We start from the raw sequence: 4,477 nt of genomic DNA, 5'->3' as shown, positions 1-4,477 counted from the left end.
GCCATAGAATATTCTATAGCATCTCTAAATTCTATAGAATATGGCAATGGAATATGCTATAGGATAAGAAGTCCTATAGAATATTCTATGGGATTTAGAATATGTTATAGCATATTCTATAGGATTCTATAGAACATTTTCGTAAGGGCAGTGTTGTTGACGTTTTCCGTTTCAACTAATATATCCAGAAAAATTAAAAATGACTATTCTATATGTGATATGCAATACAATACTCGATAGAATTAGAGGGCCTTCCATGCATGATATTTCCAACCTTCAAATATATCTCTTAGAAATAAAAAATTTTCAGTGATATTTGTTTCAGTTGCCTGGTTGATAGAGGTAGTTGCTTGGTTTACCAGAGGTACTTTCTGGGCATCAGAGATACTTGCTTTGGTGGCGGAGATACTCGCTTGGGTTTCAGAGGTACTTGTTTGGTAATCATAGCAAAAAATTGCCTGCTTGTTAGGAGTTAACATAGTTTGGTTGCTATTCCAGTCCTGAGAGTTAATTGTTGGGGAGCTGTGTGGTCCTAAATATACAGGAGTAAGAAATTTGAAATGAAAATTTTTAATCAGTTGGTTCTATTTTATTGGTTGTCAGTTGATAACAGTACTGTTTTTACCACACTAATTCAATTACCCAGAGATTCATCTTCAGTATTCTCAATATCATTGGCAACTACAAACATATAAATATAGCATTATAGCAACATTTATGTCATTATTGTCATTAGGTGTTTCTTATAGCCCTATAGCTTGTAGTGTGGGGCCATCCTAAGTCCTATGTCACACAACATCATGAAGTCCTGGTTTTTGGGGTACTTTTATATCCAACAACATGGGACTGATTTTCAGGGCCAAAAATATAACTTGACCTGATTTCATCATTTCTGTATGGATTTTGTCATAAAAGATCATAATTGAGGGTGACAAGAATTAAAAGTTGAAAAAATTAAAAACTGATGTTAACATACATGATTGGAGAACTGTGCTGTATATGCTTTAATTACATGCAAATCAGTTTGTTATAGGTAAATAATCCTTACTTTCAAATTAAGTCAGAGACCTTGCACAAGTACAAGTTGACTCGATTATAAGGCCTTCCAATTGCTTCCTTATATCTCTCAACTGTAAATGGCTGTGAAGTTCCTGGAATAGTGTTAACCAGACCAAAGTCTGGGTACATCAGAGCACAATCAAAGTCACCAGAATCCCTCAGGTGTTTATTATGAGCCAACTGCTTGTCCATCCCTAAACTCTTCACTTTACAACTGGAATCATTTTCTTTTTTTAAAATCGAGAGGTAGAAGAGAACCTTTTTTGACTTTTAGCTGCCTTGCTACTCCACATTCTACCAACCCACTATTTATCTATATAATTACAATTTCATAATAATCATAGATTGCATCATGTAAACTGATATGACAACTGTAAATGCTAAACCAAATGCTATCTACCAAATAATATTAAGTTTACTATTACTGCTAAGTTGTACTGCCAAATTTATCAATGTCTTTAACTTTAGAAATATATGATGATAAGGAGGAACCCGTCATGTGTCAATCTCTAGTATATGTGTGAAATGATAAACAAACCTTTACAATTTCTTCCTTCTTTTTTTTTAATGATTTCGTTCTTTCATCTGATTTTCTTTTTTCATTTCGTTAAAGGTTTGTTGACGTTGTTCTTGGTCTTTAGTTTCTCTGCTTGATCCTCTCTTCAGAAATTCTTCAAAAGTTAAAGTTTTTAAGCCACCATTTGCATTATTTGACATTTCCTTGGGCTTTGTAAGATTTCCGTCTTTTAATGCTGAGCCACAGGAATTGCAAAAATTTTCATTGCTGTTAACACATAGGTTTCCGCACGATGGACAAAACATCTATATATATATATATATATATTATATTATATATATATATTATATATATATATATTGCAGTTAATAAATTAAATTTTTATAACTTTATTGACGCCTCATCATATTAATACAATGTAATATTAATTAATACAGTTTTGGTCAAATCAATTGGGAAGTACACAAGCAGATAAAATGTTTATATTTAAAAGAGATCATTCCCAAACTAAAACAAAAAAACTTGCTTATATGCGCAAAACCTAATTCTAGTACAGTACATGATGGGGAATGTGTACCACCTATCATCCAATGTGAATTTATTATACAACTAATATACATATACATTTGCATAAAAATGATGTTGTGATTTGTGCCAATTCTAAGTTGTGAACACTACGGTACGCTGCGCAAATATATTTCCAAAAAGTATAAAAATGGAAGGAAATGCCCATAAAAATAACTTTTAAAGGTTTTTTAAAATCAAAGCTTACCTTATTTGCAAATTTGATACAAGCCAGATTGGAAGAACCACGTGTTTGTCATGGCGCTAATGCTTGCACTCAGCGAAAATAGGCTTCCTTTTACTGACAGGGTATGTCTGTACCAGTCTGTACTTCCTTTTTCTCCGCGTTCAAGTTGTTGGTTTTGCGTTAGTGTTTTGAGTTTGCGTTCGTGTTTTGAATTTGCGTTCGTTTTTTGAATTTGCGTTCGTGTTTTGAATTTGCGTCTGTGTTTTGAATTTGCGTTCGTGCTTTCATGATTTGCGTTTATGTTTTTTGAATTTCGTTTGTGTTTTGAATTTGCGTTTGTGTTTTGCACCTCTGGGCCACCGTACTAATGTCTAGAAAAATGGACTAAATTTATTCAAAGTACCAATATTTTATACCTCATATAGTAGAGATAACGTTCCTAATATGTTACAAAGCACATTTAGTACTTTAATTCGGATGGCCGTCCTCTTCACATCTAAAAAAATTCCCATTAGCATAAGACTGAGGCTACATAAAAATACATCATGAACTTAAACAAAATCAAAAACCAAAATATTACATTATTACAAAATTTTGTCCTCAAAGAAAGTCATAAAATTGTTAGCTAGATTCTGATCAGATTGGCACACAGGATATTAAGAATCAGGGGTATGATGTAGAAACTTTCCAATGGTTTTAAATAATTGCCTTTGGTCACTCCCATTATCTCTAACAATTTCAGAATAGTAACGAGTACGACTTTCCGATAATAGCTCACTGACACGGCGACATGGCTGACTGTATTTTAGACGATCACAGGATTGTTTTGACTTACGCCATACCCGCTCGAGTTTTCTTCTGATACGTTTTTCGTTTTTAATTTGTTCAGTGTACCAAGGTGCAGCTGGACGACTAATTATCTCTCTGGTGATAAGTGGTGCATGATAATCCAGAATTCTGGACAGCTCTGAGTTGTATTGGTTGACTTTCGCACTAATATCAGCCGTGTCCTAGTGATAATCGGAGATAGCCTAATGTCATTAAAGAATGAGTCCATATTGATTTCTTTAATTTTACGCGACTCACGACCCTTCTCTGAAACAATGTTTTTTAAAATTGAGTTCACATGTAACCGTGTAATGGTCAGATATAGATGGATCATGAACGTCAATAGATTGAACAATATTTCCCTCATGGCAAGACAAGATAAGGTCTAACGTGTGACCAGCAATGTGTGTTGGTTGTTGTACATGTTGTTCGAGATTAAAAGAATCAACAAGATTGAGAATTTTTGTTGTTGTTATATCCGACTTATCGTCTACATGGAGGCCAATATAATACGATTATATTTAGTATTTGAGGTAACACATTGATTTGCATACCCATCAGTTCGAAAGACTTAATGTGTGTGAACATGTTCGCCGAGTCCAGAGCTTGACTTTTAAGTGTTATTGTATAATATACCAATGCCTCCCCATCTACCTTGTTGTCTCGAGATATGTTTAAAGAGTAGCCCTTCGGGGTGAAATTTCCAATAGATATAAGATCAAATTTGTCAGGGTGAAGCCAGGTTTTTGTAATCGCAAATATATCAAATTCATTCTCAACCACATAGTCTTTGACTAAATTGGCTTGTTTCGAATAAACCGGCAGTTGAGAAGACCAAAAGAACAAAGCTGAGTAACAGCTGTATCAGGAGTGTTGGCAATTTTGAATGTAAAGGATATTGATGAGATTGTTCTCTTAATTAATATCATTTCTGCCATATATGTTTACAGGCTGATGATTTGCATGATGATAGTGATGTATAGTGTCGCGGAGGTGTTTGCCAAGTAGGTATTATAGAAAATATTTCCTATAGGTCATATGGAACAACCAACCTTTCTGTAGATTCAACTGCCCAAGCATCGAACTAAGCTCCTCAGGATTTTAGCGGGTCGAAACGTGTTCATCAAACGTGACTGCTTTCGATGTTGAGACATTTTATCCGACTGATTATTATCAAAAGATTGAGGACCAGGATTAGACGAAACATCCACACACATTGATAGATCCTTCTTAAAAGGCTTCGCACATAGGACTAGACTAACAAATCAATGTTTCGTTTCTTTAGCAATCGCAAATGAGACTTTGTATTTAGATTCAAAACC

General features: G+C 34.2%; 2 long non-coding RNA genes across 2 annotated transcripts; both read right to left on the bottom strand.

Moving 5' to 3' along the window:
• Nucleotides 1-401: 401 nt before the first annotated feature.
• Nucleotides 402-1,211, bottom strand: LOC114544398. Its single transcript, XR_003690412.1, has 3 exons — nucleotides 1,049-1,211; nucleotides 643-681; nucleotides 402-532 (listed from the first exon to the last, which is right to left on the bottom strand). It is a non-coding gene; the product is annotated as an uncharacterized LOC114544398 (long non-coding RNA).
• Nucleotides 1,212-2,725: 1,514 nt separating this feature from the next.
• On the bottom strand, nucleotides 2,726-4,248 carry LOC114544397. The gene is made up of 3 exons (XR_003690411.1): nucleotides 4,208-4,248; nucleotides 3,170-3,337; nucleotides 2,726-2,823 (listed from the first exon to the last, which is right to left on the bottom strand). It is a non-coding gene; the product is annotated as an uncharacterized LOC114544397 (long non-coding RNA).
• Nucleotides 4,249-4,477: the final 229 nt, after the last annotated feature.

Source organism: Dendronephthya gigantea, unplaced genomic scaffold (assembly GCF_004324835.1).
Source record: "Dendronephthya gigantea isolate DGI-Jeju-01 unplaced genomic scaffold, DenGig_1.0 000769F, whole genome shotgun sequence".
Lineage (NCBI taxonomy): Eukaryota > Metazoa > Cnidaria > Anthozoa > Malacalcyonacea > Nephtheidae > Dendronephthya > Dendronephthya gigantea.
This window is presented reverse-complemented; position numbering and strand designations above follow the sequence as displayed.